This window comes from Neolamprologus brichardi, chromosome 11, assembly GCF_056152115.1.
Source record: "Neolamprologus brichardi isolate AB-2024 chromosome 11, ASM5615211v1, whole genome shotgun sequence".
In the NCBI taxonomy this organism is placed as follows: domain Eukaryota; kingdom Metazoa; phylum Chordata; class Actinopteri; order Cichliformes; family Cichlidae; genus Neolamprologus; species Neolamprologus brichardi.
In genome coordinates, this window is record NC_142114.1 from 25,794,298 (window position 1) to 25,816,336 (window position 22,039).

Here is a 22,039-nt window from a genome sequence, read left to right on the forward strand (position 1 = left end):
TATAATGCAATTTGGCCCATGAAGTGACTTTTTTTGTTACAGAAGATTTGTTTGTTGTTGAGTGCAATGTTAAAATAAGTTCTCTAAAAAAGCAAAAAATGATTTAATATGAAGCCACTGTGAGCACAGAGTACAAACACGTTGAGGGATTGGCTGTCTTAGTTCAGTGAGAGTTATTTGTAAAGAAAACAATTTTCAGTGGCCCTCAAAAACTAATTTATACACTTATGTCTGCATTTTTATTTTGTTACGTACCAACATAATTATTGCAGAAGTGTTGCCATGTGTCTAGCCAGAGAGAGAGGACCAGTTTGTTTATTTGGTAGTTATACAATATTTGAAATTTAAAAAAAAAACAAAAACAAATAAAACACTAGAAAGTGCATTTTCTGAAGAAACTGCAGTGTGAATGCTTGAATCTGAATGTATGCACTGAAATGAATTAATTGCTGAATTTTGAGTTAAAATTTTTGAATGGGATAAAAAAACTGAATTTTTAACCTGAAAACCAAAGTGGTGAACTGCTAAAAGCTGACATTTACACAGAAGAAGTTGGAAAATAGCTGAAAATGTTTTAAAGGTAAATGAGAAAAACCTAAGAAATGAGAAAATAAAATTTAGAGTCAGAAAACATCTGAATGAATATTAAAAGTTCATAGTCTTTGAATCACTGAATAACTAAAATGTGATCCCTCCAATTGGATCCACACAGTTTAAAAAGTTTACATCTCTGAGCTTTCAAAGACACGGTGTTGGAAAGAGAAGAATGATGGCTACGTTTTGAGGGTAAAATGATGGCTGATGAGCAAACACTGTGGACACAGCAGCAGTTAAAAGAGAAGTGTTTAAGATGAATCTTGGCAGAGTGAGACAGAGCTCGTTAGGCAGGCAGGTGTGAGCGTGGTTGCTATAGTGACTGCACCCAATGGCTCCCTACACACACAGACAGACATGCGCCTCACTTTTGATGCTTAAAATGAACAGAAAAGTCAGGCCGAAACAAATCGTTCCCAAATGAAAAGTACAGGTCGTATTGACAAAATTCTTTCACTGTGAGCACCAGCAATGTCCAGTCTACCAAATTCTCAGTTTTCATGCCTGTGGAGTTTATTATATAGACGTGGTGACAGTGTAAAGACACCATGCTCTTCTGATTTTCAAACGAACCTTCTGAGCCATTTTAACATTAGAGTCTATGGAAGAGTTGGAGGGAGGAGGCTGTGCATTGGTGACATTTATGAAAGAACCATAACACCTAGTACAATAGTAAACACATTGGATGAAAGAGGACAGCGATGGCTACGTTTTGAGGGTAAAATCAGACCTGTAGAGCAAACGCTGCGGACACAGCAGCAGTTTTAAAAAAAGATTTTAAGATTAATTTTTTTGCTCCTCTCACTCTAGCAGTTGAGCTGTCTCACTCTAGCCCCAACATTCCGTCCCATACACACCCATTATAAACTCTGAAATGGCTGAAAAAACATCATGAAACTTAAACTGGAACTGAAGAAAAAGTATAATAGATATTGAAAAGATAAATACAAGTTGAATAGTTGAATGTCTTGTCTTCGTTTTAAAGTTTGAATGGTGGCTCTATGTCAACGTATGTGGAAGTAGATACAGTTTAAAGAGGAGTAAGTTGAATGAGAATTTGAAGGGTCTCTCCATTGAAATACATGGGAAATTTTTGTTGAAAAAAGTTGAATAAAATTAAAAATATAAATGTTAAAAATGAGAAAAATAGAAGCAGTCATGTCCAAAAGAAGAGGAATCTAACGGTGTTTGAATGGTTTTTCTAAGTTGAACGGTTTTGAAGGAGTCGGACTACAAAAAACGTACGGAATAGATAATAAAATATAACTAGAAAGTGCATTTTCTGAAGAAACTGCAGTGTGAATGCTTGAATTTGAATGTATCCACTGAAATGAATTAATTGCTGAATTTAAGTTAAAAAATTTGAATGAGACAAAAAAAAAAACAGAATTTTTAACCTGAAAACAAAAGCGCTGAACTGCTAAAACTTGACGTTTACACAGAAGAAGTTGGAAAATAGCTGAAAATGTTTTAAATGTAAATTGTAGTGTTTAAGATGAATCTTGGCAGAGTGAGAGAGAGCTCATTAAGCAGGCAGGTGTGAGCCTGGTTGCTATAGTGACTGCACCCAATGGCTCTATACACACGGACACAGACATGTGCCTCACTTTTGCTGCTTAAAATGAACAGAAAAGTCAGCCCGAAACAAATCGCTCCCAAATGAAAAGTACATGTCGTATTGACAAAATTCTTTCACTGTGAGTGCCAGCAATGTCCAGTCTACCAAATTCTCAGTTTTCATGCCTGTGGAGTTTATTATATGGACGTGGTGACAGTGTAAAGACACCATGCTCTTCTGATTTTCAAACGAACCTTCTGAGCCATTTTAACATTAGAGTCTATGGAAGAGTTGGAGGGAGGAGGCTGTGCATTGGTGACATTTATGAAAGAACCATAACACCTATTGCAATAATAAACACATTGGATGAAAGAGGACAGCGATGGCTACGTTTTGAGGGTAAAATGATGGCTGTAGAGCGAACATTGTGGACACAGCAGCAGTTTTAAGAAAATATTTTAAGATAAATTGCCCCCCTCCTCTCACTCTAGCAGTTGAGCTGTCTCACTCTAGCGCCAACATTCCGTCCCATACACACCCATTATAAACTCTGAAACGGCTGAAAAAAAGCACGAAACTTAAACTGGAACTAAAGAAAAAGTATAATAGGTATTGAAAAGATAAATACAAGTTGAATAGTTGAATGTCTTGTCTTCATTTTAAAGTTTGAATGGTGGCTCTATGTCAATGTATGTGGAATTAGATACAGTTTAAAGAGGAGTAAGTTGAAGGAGAATTTGAAGGGTCTCCCCATTGAAATACATGGGAAATTTTTGTTGAAAAAAGTTGAATAATTTTAAAAATATAAATGTTATAAATGAGAAAAATACAAGCAGTCATGTCCAAAAGAAGAGGAATCTAACGGTGTTTGAATGGTTTTTCTAAGTTGAACGGTTTTGAAGGAGATAGAGTACAAAAAACGTACGGAATATATAAAATAGAATAAAGATGTAGAAGAACAATACTGTGAATGCTTTTACAAGCATTCACACTAACTAGAAAGTGCATTTTCTGAAGAAACTGCAGTGTGAATGCTTGAATCTGAATGTATGCACTGAAATGAATTAATTGCTGAATTTAAGTTAAAAATTTTGAATGAGATGAAAAATACAGAAATCTTCGCCTGAAAACAAAAGTGCTGAACTGCTAAAAGCTGACATTCACACAGAAGAAGTTGGAAAATAGCTAAAAATGTTTTAATTGTGAATTAGAAAAACCTAAGAAATGAGAAAAGGAAATTTAGAGTCAGAAAACATCTGAATGAATATTAAAAGTTCATATTCTTTGAATCACTGAATGACTAAAATGTGATCCCTCCACTTGGATCCACACAGTTTAAAAAGTTTACATCTCTGAGCTTTTAAAGACACGGTGTTGGACAGAGAACAATGATGGTGACGTTTTGAGGGTAAAATGATGGCTGATGAGCAAACACTGTGGACACAGCAGCAGTTGAAAGAGAAGTGTTTATTAAGATGAATCTTGGCACAGTGAGAGAGAGCTCGTTAGGCAGGCAGGTGTGAGCCTGGTTGCTATAGTGACTGCACCCAATGGCTCCCTACACACACAGACAGACATGCGCCTCACTTTTGATGCTTAAAATGAACAGAAAAGTCAGGCCGAAACAAATCGTTCCCAAATGAAAAGTACAGGTGGTATTGACAAAATTCTTTCACCGTGAGCACCAGCAATGTCTAGTCTACCGAATTCTCAGTTTTCATGCCTGTGGAGTTTATTATATGGACGTGGTGACAGTGTAAAGGCAGCCTGTACTTCTGATTTTCAGACAAACTTTCTGAGCCATTTTAACATTAGAGTCTATGGAAGAGTTGGAGGGAGGAGGCTGTGCATTGGTGACATTTATGAAAGAACCATAACACCTATTACAATAATAGACACATTAGATGAAAGAGGACAGCGATGGCTACGTTTTGAGGGTAAAATCATAGCTGTAGAGCAAACGCTGCGGACACAGCAGCAGTTTTAAGAAAAGGTTTTAAGATTAATTCCCCCCCTCCTCTCACTCTAGCAGTTGAGCTGTCTCACTCTAACGCCAACATTCCGTCCCATACACACCCATTATAAACTCTGAAATGGCTGAAAAAAAGGATGAAACTTAAACTGGAACTGAAGAAAAAGTATGACAGATATTGAAAAGATAAATACAAGTTGAATAGTTGAATGTCTTGTCTTTGTTTTAAAGTTTGAATGGTGGCTCTATGTCAATGTATGTGGAAGTAGTTAGATTTGAAAAATGAGTAAGTTGAATGAAAATTTGAAGACTCTCCCATTGAAATACATGGGAAATTTTTGTTGAAAAAAGTTGAATAAAATTAAAAATATAAATGTTAAAAATGAGAAAAATAGAAGCAGTCATGTCCAAAAGAAGAGGAATCTAATGGTCTTTGAATGGTTTTTCTAAGTTGAACGGTTTTGAAGGAGATAGAGTACAAAAAACGTACGGAATATATAATAATAAAAAAAAAATAGAACTAGAAAGTGCATTTTCTGAAGAAACTGCAGTGTGAATGCTTGAATCTGAATGTATGCACTGAAATGAATTAATTGATGAAATTAAGTTAAAAATGTTGAATGAGATTAAAAAAATGAATTTTTAACCTGAAAACAAAAGTGCTGAACTGCTAAAAGCTGATGTTTACACAAAGGAAGAATTTGGAAAATAGCTGAACATTAGAAAAAGATGAGTATTGACAAAAGAAAATTTAGAGTCAGAAAACCTCTGAATTAATATTAAAAGTTTATAGTCTTCTAATCACTTAAAAAGTGGAATTATGTATTATAAATCTCCAATTCATTAAAAAAAATAACTTATTAAAAATAAATGTAAAAACAAATTTGTTGAAATGAACTTAAAAGATGAACAAACATTCTGGAGAAAATACAAACTTTAATATGCAGCATAATGTTTTTCAGACATATTGTGTATATTATGTTTAATAGTATTATATACATCAATTTGTTTTGTATGTCATAAAAAAATAACATAAAAATCTTAAGTCATATTTTACAGCTCCTTTCTGAAAATGATTGGTAGAATAAATAAAAATAACTAAATTAAATAACTAAATAAAAATATTAAGCAACGTATGAAATACATGAAAACTTTTAAAACCACAACCCTGAACCTTTAAATTGTGTTGGTTTCTTAGAACATGGCTGAACAGCTGTTTCTATCAGTCTTCTTAATCTACTGATCTGTCTACACATCTTTTTATTACTCATTCTTTTTTGTGTTTTAATGTAAACAGAGTCCACACAGTGGTAAAAGAGAACTGTATAGAGATTTTTGAGTAAATTCAAATGAAAGCCTAAGGTGGTGACACAGTTTAACACATACAAATAATCAAATAAACACATTAGTCCTTTTTGTGAACATGGATAAATAAGTATCAATAGTTTACAGCATTGTTCAGCCATGCCACTAAATGCTTTTTTACACAGTGTTTTAACCTGGGCTCAGACACAAAGTCCCAAATTTAGTTATCTCAGTAAGTCCCTGCCTTTGAGTTGTGTTTATGACTAATTATTATACACAAGGCTTTATCCATCTGAACTCTAAGGACACAAATATAAAAAAACCTATACTTACCAGCTGATACCCCACACTACACACTAGTTGTGCCATGTGACCTGAAACTTTGGTAAAAACTCATCATAATCATTCTGTTAACACTGTTTTGTTTTTTTTAAAATACTGTTTGTTTTGCTGTTCAGCAGTTTAAAATGTTTTAGATTGGATTACATGGAATGAATTTGAGTTCTCTTGGGGGTTTTGTGTGTGTTTTGTTCTTAGCAAATTTTTTTTCCATACTGTTGAATTCCAGTTACCACATTTCTGGTCATATGACATCCCGAGTGCCCACTTGAAAAAATCCCCACAGTTAATTCAACACTAAAACAAATAAAAATATGTTAAATAAATAAATAAAGGTTTGCTCTGTGTTGAAATAGTAAATAAGCATACACTGTACAGAGCTCTAATAATGAAAACAATCCTTTAGCCTGTTGATCAGAGAGAGGCAGTCATTATGTCCATTTAAAACCTGTAATCAAAGAGCACAACGTTTCTGTGAAACTATAAAGTCCCAGATGATCCTCATCATGTCCAGTGACTTCAGAGTGGATCCTCCCTGTCATCCAGCCAGTGTTTGATGTGTGGCAAGCAGCACAGACGCAGGATAGCTGAGGCCTTGAAAGAAGAGCAGAAAACAGGAACATATGTAGTTGTAAATGTAAATATCAGTGATACTTGTCTTGTCAAAGGGAATAAAATAATGAATATGTTAACTTACACACTCATTTAGGGAGGCTCTTGACACTGCACAGAGGAGGCACAGTCAGTCTGACAATGATGGTGATCTCCAGGGATGTTTTCCTGAAGCAGCATTCCTGCCAACTGGCCATATGATCCAGAATAGTTGGTTTGTAATGAACAGAAAGGTGTATATATTAGGTAGTGTGCACTTAGAGCTGGTCCTGTAACAAACACATCCTGTAATAAACTGAATACCTGTAGTAGTGCTGCTGCAAATATGAAGCCCTTCTGTCATGTGTGGTTTCAAAGAAGGTGTTTTGGAGGCTCAGTCACAGAAACTGTGCAGTCTGTTCAGTCCTGAGTGTCTCAGCTCTGAAAGGGATGGATCACAGAGGGAAACACCTGAGTACAGACATTACAATCTACACTCCTAAGGTCAGGTGAAAACACAATTTAAACACTTTACAAAAACTTAATACATGTTTTAATGGAAATTATGTCATTAACCCTTTTTGATGCGAGTAAATCTCACCGACTGCTTGTGGGACAAGCTAGAAGGAAGACAGAATGTCTCCTGTGCTCCAGATGTGAAGTCTCACACTCTGGTCGTACGGCAATGAAGATGGTGATGATGAAGCCTCTCTGATCTGTGGCATTACAGTTTCTGGCTGCTATGTGCTTCACACTGTTGGCTTTTACGCTTTTAAGCTTGAAGAAGACACAGGAGGACTGTGTCTCTCTTAAAAAAAACAAAAAAACAAAAACCTAACAACCTCCCACCGCACCCCTCCCCCCCCACTCAACTCCCACCTACCCACTCAACTCCCCAGCCTCACAAGGTCCAATGTCTATACAAATGTAGGGTATCAGCTGGTAACAGAAAGCAAGTGTAACATATGTAGTACATATGTGACACTGCTGAAACACTTCTGGCCAGAAGTGTGCATTTATCAGCCAGTGCATTTATCATCCCAGACCCACCCTGATAAATGCACTGGCTGAAACATGATAAAAGCTCATAAAAATGTATGTTTCATCGTAAGATTTATCCAAAAATATAATCGTATACTTTTGAAAAAGTTTAAAGATTATAACAAACCAAAATCAATAACATTTTTGTAAATAGTATTTTAAAATAAAGGCACACATAAAGTGGCTTAACTGTCATTATTGCTGTAATTAGGTATTTTAAACCTTTAGTCTGTGTTGTTCTCCCAGAAACAACGAAGAAGCTGTTGAACATATATGCGTTGTTTGGGCAATCCTCTGGTCCACCCTCCCTCCCTCCCAGCCACAGTGAGACTGGGGCAGCCTGGCAGGATTTTGAAGCCTGGCTGCAGAGAGGATATGCCTACACTGTTCGTTTTAAACTGGTATATTTGATTTTTCTGACATTCATAGATTACTGTAGGTGATTTTTAGATTTTCTGTAATAAATAAAATTGTCATCTTTTACTGATATCATTACTTAATTCATTTAATTGTATTTTATGTAAACAATTCAAACATTATACTGCAATGCAGGGCGTTTTTTCTTAAGCCAACTTTTAAATATCGCTCTACTTTCTTATGTCATTCAAAAATATAGAAATTACTTACTGTATTCAAAGATCTAGATCATGAATCATCACAGGACAATACACAGTATACAGGGTCATGGTAACTATGGTAGGTCTTCATGACTCCAGAATGGAGACATTGCTCTGGCTGAGAAATGAAAATTAGGTCAAGCAGTGTGTTCTTCTCTGTGGTAGGGGCAGTGACGACCTGTGCGTATCCCCTAGACTCAAACAGCTCCAGGATTGGTTTGTTTGCACTGGATAAAACATTCTCATTAAAATCACCACAAACTATGATGGGATGACAGTCCATGATCTCTAATGAGTCTAATAGGCTTACCAGGTTTTTCAGGAATGGCCTCAGAGTGTAGTCTGGAGGTCTGTACACAACTGCAATCAGAGCACTGACTGGTGCTTCAACCTTTAAAGCCAGAAATTCAAGGTCAGTTACATTATGGATGTACTGTTTTTCATGCACTTGAATGTCACTTTTCACATAAACAGCAACTCCACCACCACTTCTGTTTGTCATCTGGGGAAAGTTTGTGTAGGACAGGTGTCTGTTGCGTTTGAACAAATTGTAATTTTCCAAGTGGAGACTCTCTGCGACAAAAGAGCCCCGCAGGTGTGTTTCTGTTAGGCACAAAACATCTGCTAGACACAATTCATGGTGACTCTTGATGTCATTAATGTGAGCTGGCAGTCCCTCTGTATTATGATGAACAATGGTGAAAACGTCTGACCTGCTCAGTGTTTGTCTCACGTGTAGAAGAGGCATCATGTCATCAAGGTTGGCTTGTCTCATGTTCTCAAGCGCTGCAGTGATTTCTGGGTTGGTGAATATTTTTTTCTCCTCCATATCAAGAAGATACAGTCCACTGAGAGACGTCACTCTACTGACAGCTACGTAGGCCATGCCAGGCTCAAAAATGCTCTTAAGAGAGACAACAGCTAATGTGGTTGTCATACCCTGTACCTTATGTATTGTACATGCAAAGGCCAGCTTCACTGGGAACTGTCTTCGTACCACTCCTTTCTGCTTCAGATTCTCTTCAGCTCTCTCAATGTACACCATGTCGTCTGCTGGTGTGCGGTTATTCTTTCCAGATGTCTCATTATCCATTTTAAGTCCAAGCTTGATGATGTGTTGGTCATTTTCAGAGTAAACTACTCTAAGTAGTATTCCAAATGCGCCATTAACCAAACCATTTTGTATGTCAATGTTTCTGGTGAGCATGACACGAGCTCCTTCTGCAACCTTCAGTGTGTCTGGTAACTCGTTTTTACCTCCTTTCAATGGTCTGTCTTGAAGTGCCATTCTGCCAGTTCTAGGATCTTTTCTATAATCATCTGCATGGATGTCAATGACATGAGTATGGAGCAGAGCCAGTGTTGAAGAGTTGTGTGCATCCACTTCTTTATTAGTTGCAAAAATGTGCAACGCATCAGTCGGACAAAGGGCTGGTTCAGTTATGGCCTCTGACAACAAATCTCTATCTGCTTCGCAAAGCTCATCCAACTTTCCTTTCACACGAATTCTGTTCAGCATCTCAGCAAAGACAACATCATCTTTCTGACGCATAATCTCAGTCAGAGTGATCATCTGAAAATGCTCCCGCCACAGGTCGATCTCGGACGGGTCGTGCACACAGAGAGGTTTAGACTGTCGCACTGGGGGTAGCTGATAGAAGTCTCCGACAGCAATGACTGACATGCCTCCAAAGGGTCTCTGAGTCCCTTTGATCTGTTTGAGTCTTGCATCTACATATGCAAAGAGATGTCTTGACACCATAGACACTTCGTCAATGATGATTATTTCAGCATTCAAAAGTTCTGATCTGACTTCATCCAGCTGATTGCCAAGTCCCTGAATGGGAGGTTTTAAGCTTCTAGGCAGCTTGAGAAGAGAATGCAGTGTTGTTCCAGAAATGTTAAATGCTGCAGTCCCAGTGAAAGCAGTTAACAGGACAGTGGGTTTTGATATGTCAACGTCGTCTGCATATCTTGGCACTTTGCTCAGTATCTTAGATGCTTCTGAGTAGATGCATTTGATAAGATGTGATTTTCCTGTTCCAGCACCACCATTAATATAAAAGAAAAACTGCTCTGGATTTAGAGCACAGACTCTTTTAATGCACCAGTCTCTAACTGCATAAAATATGCAGGCTTGCTTCTTATTCAGATTCTGAAACATCTGACGTAACAATGTGGGATCAATAGCAGGGGGTTCCCTGATGGCTCTGACTTCTGTTGAAGCATCAGTCTGACGGCTGTAGTCAGGCACATCTTCCTGTTCATTTTCATTGTCTCGCTCTCTTTCTTGTTCAACAAGTGGCAACCTTACGAGATCTGATTCAGGTGCCAGATTACACCATTCGTCAGTCACACCTCTGTTCTGCTCATATTCCTCAACAGCGCTCTCGATCTCCTCACTGTTTTTCTCATATTTTTCTCTGTTTCTTTTGACAATGTGTTGCACGTACTCAAGATGGTCAGTACCTGGTAGCTGTACACAGCCAGCACCATAGAAAGCCTGATAGGTTGGCAATGATGGTGTTTTCAGTTCGTGGTCTGAACGATGAGGGAGGTACAGTTTAAGCAGTCTTCCGTAATATTGCTCTGGATGTTTTTCTTGTGAGCAGCGGTGAAATCTGATGATAGCAGGCTTATCGTTTTTGCGCCTTTGCACAAATCCCATCTCATTGAGAAGGGGCAAAACATCTTTACCTTTTGTCTGTTGGCCATAGACAATCCTGCAAGTAGCAGCAAAGTCTGCCATGCACATCTCCTCAAACTCTGGTGTTTCAGGTCTGGCTTTGTATTTGTCATTCAAAGATGTCATCCAAACATTGGAAGACTCGGGTGTTGTGTTGTCCAGAACTGACAGGGGACGACTCATTTTCACAGGATTATCATCAGTTGGTATGAAGATTACAGCACGTGAACATTGCTTCATGTGAAGACCACATGCACGAGCAACACACTCCTGTGCACTGATCTCTCGCTTCTTTGAATATGCCTGCATGACGGCTCTCATTTCATCGCACTCATTTACACTGTCCTTATGGGAGTTCTCAATGACAGTTTTCAGGTACTCAGATAGCCCGCCCTCTTTTTTTGATATATATTTCATTAAATAATTTGCAGCGCCGAAAGCATCTAAAACAAAGCTTATGTCGATATTACTGTTCCAGGCTTCAAGCAGATGTGGATTATAGCCATTTATCCAAGAGTCTTTTGGATCACGCTTTAGTATGATCGTACTCCTTGTGTTCATTTTATTCAGGTATCTCTCATATTCTGCATGTGTCAACTTGCATCTTGCCAAGAGCTGCTCTAAACTCATGGAAGCAGTTTCAGGCTCATTCAGCAGCTGGTTCAGTGGTCTGAGCTTGTTCTTTGCTGTTTCTACTTCCAGTGCATCATCCTCACTGGGTCTTGTGATCATTGTCTCATTGCAGGGTGGTTTAGGAAAACCAAAACGGCACCCGGAGCTTAAACTCCTAAAGCACGTCTTGGTGTGGTTCTTACTGTGTTTTTGCACTTCTGTTACTTTCTTGTACAGTTCAGGTTGTTTATGAGGATCAGGCAGCTGAGCTGTGATGTATTTGTTTATAAAATCCACAACAGTTTGCTCATCATCCTCCTCAAACACAGGAGCACCTTCTACCCACAGGAGGCAGTGTATGTGTGGACTTCCTCTGTGCTGAAACTCAACTCTGTAAAAGTAGTCAATGACTTTGCCAAGTGGCTCTGCAGGAGATAAGAGTAAATCTCTGAATAATGCTTCAACTCTCTTGTCAAACATGCGCATTGTTGTGACAGGATTGCTTCTCAGGATGTCACACTTTGCTGACCAGTCGAGTCCTTCAAAATTGACTTGTTCACCTTGCTGCCTTGTTATTGCCTCAATCACTTCAGGCCAGCGCATTTCAGCAGCTGAAAATGTGCAAAAGAACGTGGGAGTTCCCAACTGTCTGATCATGGCAAAAAGATCTCTTGTTGTTTTCTCCCAATAGGCTGGGGTTCCTCTCAGAGGCTGCATGAATCTCACTGCGTCTTTATTTCTCACCAGTTTCTCCACCTCGTGTTTATCTTGTAACATGCCTGAGGTTATTTTTCTCCCATCTCTGGTCAGAGGCTTTGCCTTCCTTAACTGTATTGTCATGCTGGAAGTAGCCAAGTGTATTTCAGTCACAAACTGTGCAAAGAACAAATAGTTTGTGTCTTTGGCAAAACGATCATCAATGCAGAAAAGTCTTGATTTGAAATACCCACTGGGGGATACTTTGATCAGCCTTCTTTCATCAAGTGTGTTTTGGCCTGTAGGAAACTGCACAGGGAAGGCCATGGCCTCCAGTTTAGGTGTTTTGAAAAAACTTATTGGATTGTTTCTCTCTGCAGGAGCAACAGAGTAGATTCCTTCACTGAAACATAATATCTCCTCAGCCACATCAGGGGGCTGCAAACAGGACTCGAGTGCAAAACCACCATTAGTCAGTCCATCTGCTTGCTCTGAATCATCTCTCATCTGTTCAAGTGATTGTTCACCATCACAGGGTAACATGTCAATGTCCTGTTCATTTTTATTTTGTGCTTCACTCAGTGCATTTTTCTCACAGATGTCAATTTCCATTAAATCAGCCTCATCATAATCATCCTCATTCATGTTTTCATCATCATCATCCTCCTCATCTTCATCAGGAAGTGTTGGATCACAGAGCTCAGCATCATCTCTGATGGTCACATCCTTATACTGTGGATGAATCTGCTTGAGTTTATGGAGTGCTTGCAGAAGTTTAGACCAGCTTACAGTCTGAAACAGCTGATGACCTTTGTAAGACAAGCGTCTCTTCAGTTTTACTCTCATCACCTGAGAATTAATTCTAAATCGAGGTAGTGCTTCAACAGTTTCCTGTACCTCTGATGGGACACAGACCACATTTCCTCTAATTGCTCTTTGTCTGCCTTTGGGAAGAGGAATGATCTTGGCAAATGGTATGCACTTGGCTATGAGATGTCTCTCCAGTATGTTGAGATCAGACAATTCAGCTGGAATATCAGCAAGATCCAGTTTATTGGCAACAGCAAGTGCTGGCATGGATCCATTTTTAAGATGATTGTGGCAGGTGTGACAAATCCACTCTCTCTTTCTCTCATCAGGTACATTGCACTGCTCATTTCTGCAGTTTTCATCACAAACATGAACAAACCTTCCTGTCAAACATGTTGCAACCACATGTGGGTTTTTGACATACTTTGACCTTGTGCAGGGTCGCACTTGGTTTGGAAATGAAGCCTTGAAACAGACACTACATGGGTATGATGGTCCAGCTTTGATGTGTGATTTGAACACAGATATGGCCTCGTTGATCACACTGTTGTCACTCTCTTGGGTTTGTCTGTTCACCCATCTGTATTTCCTTTTTATTTTCATTGCACATCTCATGTTGTGCATAATCCTAAATGCAAGATTACTTTGATACCTGTCTCGCATTAGTTGTTTCATCAGTTGTCTCTGTCTCTCTCTGAATTCTAAGTTTTCTCGATACCTTTTAGTGATGTAGCTTTTTTTCTGCTCTCTGAAATCAGTATTCTCATAGTAACGTCTTTTAATATATTGTTTTTGTTTTTGTCTAACTTTAGCATTCTCACAGTAACGTCTTTTAACATACTGTTGTTGTTTCTTTCTGAATTCAGCATTTGCATGGTAACATCTTTTAATATACTGTTGTTGTTTCTGTCTGACTTCAGGATTGTTTTTATATGCCTCGCTTGTGCAAGATTTTTTCTTTTCTTTGTAATCTTTATTTGAAGCATACTTTTGTCGTTCTTTCCTTTTTTGGTTTTCTTTTCTCTGATTTCTGGGTTTCTCTGATGCCATTAATCTTCTTTTCATTTTGTGCCTTTGTTGTTTATTAACTTTTTTCAGTTTTTGTAAAACTATATCAGAAAGGTCACAGGATGCAACATTTGTTATTGCAGCATTTGATTGACATGAAAAACCATCCCTTGATGGAAGGAAACTTAATTCACTGCATAGTTCTTCAGTTGGTATATTAGGAGGTTCATTCTGATCTTCATATGATGTGAAGTGAGTCATGTGGACTTCTTTTTGTTTCACCAGTGGCGTACAAATGGACATTTGACAAAAGATGTTCTCAGTCAGATCAGTGGTTGTGTTTCTCCTTGAAGTAGAGGAGTTTGCTTCATCAACAGTTGTATCAGAGTGAGTAGGTGCCACAGCAGTGGCAGCTGCTGGTCTGCAGACTGTGCCTGTAATAGTATCACTCAGGTTGACTGTGCTCATACTGTAGAACTGCACAGGCTTCAGCTCATAGTTACAAGAAGGTGATATCTCCATCATTTCATAAGAATCTTGGAGCCTCTTAATCATGTCACTGAGGAGTGTGAATTTCAGCATCACAGCTGTACCACGATTACGTGACCATAGTGCTAGAGGAAGACCACTGGGTGTTCTGGTGTGTGGGTCAAAGAAACCATATTTGCCTGATGTGGATCTGAACACTGCAATACACAATCCACTCATAATCAGTAAGGCATACTGCACATCTGACAACAGGCAGCTCAGTCCTGCTTCAAAGTTGAGAAAGGTATCTACTGCTTCCTCTGGAGGTTCTTCAAATGTCCCATACCGGGAAGGCTGTGTCATATCGACATGATACATAGATCTGCGAGCATCAACTTTGCCTGGCAGCTCATCGGTTGCCAAATGAATACTCTTGGGGAATCTTTTCTTGGCCTCTTTGTACATCACATCACCTTTATCCAAGACCAGATTAAGGTCAGCTGTAGTCATATTTTCATTCTCATGAAGGAAAGCAAGAAATGTGAGCGAGTTACATGTGCACTGACTGTTTCTGGAGTCTCCATATTTAGTATGTGCCTGGCTGTGAGATGCACAGACATGTGTAACAGAGGGCTGGTTTTCAAAGTTTACTCTTTCTGCATGAGACAGTCCTGCCACATCACTGTGACGGCAACTTTTTACAATATCAGGATAACCCACCTGTGGGGCACTTGAAACCACATGTTGGTCTCTATGGTTTACCTGATGTTCATTAAATTCATGCTGCAGTCCACTCTTTACAGCATCCGCATAGGATACCTGTTGTACATGTGCAGGAACATGTTGACCTGCCTTTTGGACACCATCAGCTTTGGTCTTTGTAGACACACTGTCTTCTGCAGAGGTCTGAGGAAAATCACACTCAGCTTGTTCACATGTTGGTACTTTGTGAAACTCATGAAACTTCTTCCAGCGTTGTTTTGCTGCTTGTGATTTTTTCTGCTTCTTTGGCATATTTCCACACCTGAAAGTGTTTCTATATGTTCACACACACCAGGAGATGCTTTTGTCTTTATATTTCAGTTTTTATTTTTCTAAAAGAGTTGTCTTTGTTTGACAGTTTGTTCTTCAGTCAAGACAATATTATGCACTCTCTTTATTGGCTTGGCACAACTTAGCAGCAAGCCAAGAGTGAAAAACAGGTAGAGAGAAAATTTAGAAGAGAGAACAGACAGAGCAGGAGAGACATGGCTGGCAAATCACAATCAAACCGTGAATTAGTTTTCTTTGTTTGTTCAGTTTGTTCTCAGGGTAGAGGCAATATATGCACTCTTTATTGCTTCAATGGCTTGGCGTTTTTCAGCAGCAAGCCAAGAGTGAAAAACAGGTAGAGAGAAAATTTAGAAGAGAGAACAGACAGAGCAGAAGAGACACGGCTTGGAAATCACAATCAAACCGTGAATTAGAGTTTTCTTTGTTTGTTCAGTTTGTTCTCAGGTTGAGGCAAAATATGCACTCTTTATTGTTTTATTGGCTTGGCGTTTTTCAGCAGCAAGCCAAGAGTGAAAAACAGGTAGAGAGAAAATTTAGCAGAGAGAACAGAGAGAGCAGGAGAGACACGGCTTTGAAATCAAACCGCAATAAGGTTTTTTGGCTTGGCACAATTCCTCACAAACCACAGAGTGAAATACACATGGAAAGAAGGCAGAGACAACAGGTGGAGCAGGACAGAGAATAGAGGGGATGGGGGATTGGGATGTGAGACAGAAGTCTGGAGATCTCGTCCTTGTTCTTCTTCTGCACACTGTGAACAAAAAAGAAGAAAAAAATAATAATTTTATTAAAATGATATCACATGGTAATTGTATGAACTAATTGTGACTACTGAAACAGGACAAAACAAATATTCAAGCTAAACTGTTGTGGCTGCCATGTGCAAAAAATTATTATTCTAAAAAAGTTGGGTATTTTTTAGAATAATAATTATTTAATTCAATTGAATAATTAATTTTTAAATATATATATATTTATATATAAATGAGTGAATCATTAAATAATCACATGTAGTGTGATTACGAAAATGTACGAAAAAAATATTTTTGCCCAATTGTTAAGCTGCACATATGTGTATTTATTATAAAATTGTGTTTAAAAGGTCTAGCACAAAGTTTGAACCCATCACTTTACAGCTTATATTAGTCAGATTATATTTTTATTTTGGTCTACTTCTCTTGCAGTATGTGCACACCTACCAGACAAAGCACAGATGTCAGTCAGGTTCCTGAAAGTGTAAGACGAGAAATAATATGTTAGTTGTCTGTACAGTATTATCAGACTAACAACAGAAATAAAAAGCCCACACGACATGATACACTGAACTTATAGTCAGCAGGGTAATTATAGAGTAATATAGCACACCAGCTGACACAGCAGCCATTTTATAATTAAAACTAATTAACTGAAGTATTTCCACTTATATAAGGCTACTGTTAGACTGCTGCTAGCCTTAGCATTGCTGCTAGAGCTAGCATTGCTGCTAGCATTAGCATTGCTGCTAGCGTTAGCATTCCTGCTAGCGTTAGCATTGCTGCTAGCAGCAGTGCTAATGCTAGCACTCTTACTGTTAAAACTGAGCCACAGTGGCAATAATAAAGCTCGTTTGTTACTTTTGTCTCACTGACTGCCAATAACTCTCACAGGAATATCAAAGGAATACTCTTTTTGACAGTTAACAACCGGTAAGGCTAGTGTTAGCACTATGGCTAGTATTAGCATTGTTGCTAGCATTAGCATTGATGCTAGCATTAGCACTGCTACTAACAGCAACATGTCATAAACTATATAAATAATAGTGAAGGTTATTCTTTTTTTTTTCGCTTTCTTTGTTTTTTGAACTCTGTTGAACTTTAAAAGGCCTTGCTATGTGAGTTTAATTGTCAAACATGTATTTTTACCATCATAAAAATAAAACAGTGCAATACTGAGTGTTTTGTACTTACCACAGCAGAGAGGAAAGCGGAATGACGACAGTTGGTCCAGTGATGGGTTAAAAACAAATGAGGCGTTCAGGTGGTGCTTGGAAATTTGACCATCAGTTTGAATAGCAATAATGAGCATATACATGTCTCTGTGTTGGTCTCTGTGTGTGTCAGACATAGAGAGAAAGAGGGAAAAAAATACACTAGACTCATCAGTGTACAAATTGGTACTTTTTGCCTGAGTACAAACGAATGAGTGACAAACAGAAAAAGAGGGCAACTGGCATTAAATGAAATATTTAAATATTTCATCTTGAACTGTTTTGTGGGTTTTATTTTAAGACTATTTTAAGTGTGTTAGTGGAGGGATAAACTATACAGACTATAAACAGAGACATTAAATGAGATTAGATTAGTAAAAGTTAGTTAAAATGTGGGAAAATCAACTACAGACAGGTAAATGTTGTGAGCTTTAATTATCAAGTCAGAAAAGATGATTTTAAAGTCATCAACTGACTCCAACTGCACACACCTGTGTGCAGAAGACCACCATTAAACAATAAGCTTGAATTTAACAGGCCAATCACAATGCTCTACTCAGTTGGCATATACTAACTACTGACAAACTATTAATCTGTGGCAAAACCCTGTCAAATCTGTCTTATTGTACCTATTGAAAAAGTCAATCTTATTACAACTGCTTAGATGCAACAGACATTTTACATTTAACCTTGGCAGACAAAGATTGAGCTCGTTAAGGAGGCAGGTGTGAGCCTGGTTGCTATAGTGACTGCACCCTATGGTTCCGGACACACGCACACAGACATGCGCCTCACTTGTGCTGCTTAAAATGAACAGAAACATCAGCCCGAAACAAATCGTTCCCAAATGAAAAGTAAAAGTCGTATTGAGAAAATTCTTTCAACGTGAGTGGCAGCAATGTCTAGTCTACTGAATTCTCAGTTTTCACGCCTGTGGAGTTTATCATATGGACGTGGTGACAGTGTAAAGGCAGCCTGTACTTCTGATTTTCAGACAAACTTTCTGAGCCATTTTAACATTAGAGTCTATGGAAGAGTTGGAGGGAGGAGGCTGTGCATTGGTGACATTTATGAAAGAACCATAACACCTAGTACAATAGTAAACACATTGGATGAAACAGGACAGCGATGGCTACGTTTTGAGGGTAAAATCATACCTGTAGAGCAAACGCTGCGGACACAGCAGCAGTTTTTAAAAAAGATTTTAAGATTAATTTTTTCGCTCCTCTCACTCTAGCAGTTGAGCTGTCTCACTCTAGCCCCAGCATTCCGTCCCATACACACCCATTATAAACTCTGAAACGGCTGAAAAAAAGCATGAAACTTAAACTGGAACTGAAGAAAAAGTATAATAGATATTAAAAAGATAAATACAAGTTGAATAGTTGAATGTCTTGTCTTCATTTTAAAGTTTGAATGGTGGCTCTACGTCAATGTATGTGGAAGTAGATACAGTTTAAAGAGGAGTAAGTTGAAGGAGAATTTGAAGGGTCTCCCCATTGAAATACATGGGAAATTTTTGTTGAAAAAAGTTGAATAATTTAAAAAATATAAATGTTATAAATGAGAAAAATACAAGCAGTCATGTCCAAAAGAAGAGGAATCTAACGGTGTTTGAATGGTTTTTCTAAGTTGAACGGTTTTGAAGGAGATAGAGTACAAAAAACGTACGGAATATATAAAATAGAATAAAGATGTAGAAGAACAATACTGTGAATGCTTTTACAAGCATTCACACTAATAAAGATGTAGAAGAACAATACTGTGAATGCTTTTACAAGCATTCACACTAATAATAATAACTAGAAAGTGCATTTTCTGAAGAAACTGCAGTGTGAATGCTTGAATCTGAATGTATGCACTGAAATGAATTAATTGCTGAATTTAAGTTAAAAATTTTGAATGAGATGAAAAATACGGAAATTTTCACCTGAAAACAAAAGTGCTAAAGTGCTAAAAGCTGACATTTACATGGAAGAAGAAGTTGGAAAATAGCTGAAATTTTTTTAATTGTAAATTAGAAAAACCTAAGTAATGAGAAAAGAAAATTTAGAGTCAGAAAACATCTGAATGTATATTGAAAGTTGATATTCTTTTTATCACTAGAAGAGTGGAATTATTCATTTTAAGTGTCTAAATTCAAGAATCTTATATTCTTGAAAGAAAAACCAGAACATCTTCACGTCTCCTCTAATGTGCTGGGTTTGTAGATCAGTGACTTCTTGTCAGGCAGGAAGTCTGTAAAATAAGGCTGAAGTGATGGACAAAAGCCTCTTGCCAGAGAACAGTGTGACAAACAGTGTGTGTGTGGGGTCATCAGCATCTTCTTAGTAGCGATCATGGCACAATGCAGTCTGCTTTTATTCCTTCCTCTCAAACAGGAAGTCAGTAATCCACCTCAAAGTTGAAATAAAGTCCACAAAAAGTTAGTCTAGCATAAGTTCTTTCAGAGACCATGTTCTCTGTCAGAAAAGAGTGTACCTAAATCTTTGGAAAGTTATACTGACACAATCTACCCTGATGAGTGCGTGTGTGTTTCTATTCATTCTAGTACATTATATAGTGGAGCAGTTGTTGGATATTATAACCCTGCATCTGTTACATTTGTTAGAGCAAATTCACTGAAACACTAAAACTCTGAAGAGTGAAGACTTGGAAACAAATACAGCCTCAAGATGCTGCTAATAACAGTAAAAACAAGGACCTTTGCTCAAAACAGGAATGCAATCGCAGTAAAAAACTGTTCTTTTCCTCCTCATCTTTCTCCTTGTTGTTCTCCTCCATTTTCTTCAGTTGGAATTTACTAATTTAGTGCTGCCGCCTCAAATCCTTTGAAGTATATGTAAATATATTATGTTATTAAATTAAATAAGACCCTTAAAGTTTGCAAAGCATTTATTAAAACATTCAGGAATAACAAACCACCACAAAACAATTAACTAATTAACTGATTTTTTTTCCAACTTATTTAATTTTCATCTTTAACTAATTACTTACAGATAAACAACAGATTAAAAAAAGAAATACATTAGATAATTAACTATGTTGTTATGTTGGGAAAATAATAAAGAGCATTACTCCTCCGGCATCAGAATATCTATTACGGTGCCCTTTTTATAATTCAGCTGGATCACTGAAGGGAGGATTTCTGGGCTGTCTGGAAACACTTTTAGCCACACGTCAGATGACACAATGTGTGGGATGTCATTGCAGTCCAGGACCTCTTGGTCTTGTCCAATGGTTCTGTAACCTATTGGCTTAATTGCATGGATCCCACTTCCAGGCTGTAGATAATAAAAGAAGAAGAAAAGAAAAAGAACTTCATGGCCAGTTTAAGACCAGTACTAAGAGCATCAAGAAACTGCATAAAGTAATTTACCAACCTTAACCACAGTAAATGGTGATGTATGAAGAGCAAAGCCATATGACTGCGAGGTGTTGCCTCTTAAGTGACTGATCTCTACCGGAGATCCAACACAGACTGGGGTGAGCACAGCCTCTCCCCAGAGTGCCACCTTCACCTCTGACTCATCCTGTAAAATTAAAACATTCTGTAAGCTCTCTCTCTCTCTCTCTATCTCTCTCTCTATCTCTCTCTCTATCTCTCTCTCTCTCTCTCTCTCTCTCTCTGTCTCTCTGTCTGTCTCTCTGTCTCTCTCTCTCTCTCTCTGTCTCTCTCTCTCTCTCTGTCTCTCTCTCTCTCTCTGTCTCTCTGTCTCTCTGTCTGTCTCTCTGTCTCTCTCTCTCTCTCTGTCTCTCTCTCTGTCTCTGTCTCTCTCTCTCTGTCTCTCTCTCTCTCTCTCTGTCTCTCTCTCTCTCTCTGTCTCTCTCTCTCTCTCTGTCTCTCTCTCTCTCTCTGTCTCTCTCTCTCTCTCTGTCTCTCTCTGTCTCTCTGTCTGTCTCTATCTCTCTGTCTCTCTCTCTCTTTCCCTCTCTCTCTCTGTCTCCGTCTCTCTGTCTCTGTCTCTCTCTCCTCCTCTCTATCTGTATATATATATTCCTTACCTCTTTGAGATTGATGATCTGCAAAGGGACTGCTGGATTCTGCTCCTTTTGAATTTTTTTCAAGGGTTCCATCTAAATGTGACAGAGAAGGACATTTATTTTAAAAATGGACATAAATCGGTGTATTGCAGAAGGTAACCGTATCCTATTTTAACTTGTACATAGTTCAGATTTGGCTCTACATGCTGTAAAACTCAAAAGAACCATCCTCTTTCTTTTGTCATTCTCTGATTTTCATTTATTTGATTTTTGTTTTGCAAGTGCACTAAAATAAACATATTGTTTGGTGCTTTAGCTTTAACTTGGAACAGTAAAAATGAAACGGTCAAAACCTTAAGCTACATCTTAATGTGTAAGTAGCAAATTAATGTGGGAAAACTTACAGCTGTGACCCATCCCTTCACTGTCACGTGGATCATCTGTGATTGGCTGACGTTGGTCAGTGGGATCAAGGTGGTGGGTGGCCCCAGAAGCAGCCTTGCCTCGTCCTCCAGCTGCTGACTCACCTGGATGGGCGCACTGACGTACACTGCCGTGTCCTTACTTGAAAGCATTGATCGTGTGCTTCCAAATTTGCCCATTTTGAAATTTCTAATGGTATAGGTTTTACCCTCTTTAATTCGGGAGGCCAAGTTTTCGAATATCACAAATCTGAAAACATTTGTCCCATCACATACTGCCGCACTTATATTATTGTGGACAGCTTTGGGCCTTGCAC

The 22,039-nt window shown here is 38.2% G+C and overlaps 1 protein-coding gene across 1 annotated transcript in view; it reads left to right on the plus strand.

The window, feature by feature from the left end:
* Positions 1-22,039, plus strand: part of LOC148100578 (L-selectin-like) — a 79,806-nt gene that overhangs the window by 1,592 nt on the left and 56,175 nt on the right. The window lies entirely within an intron of this gene.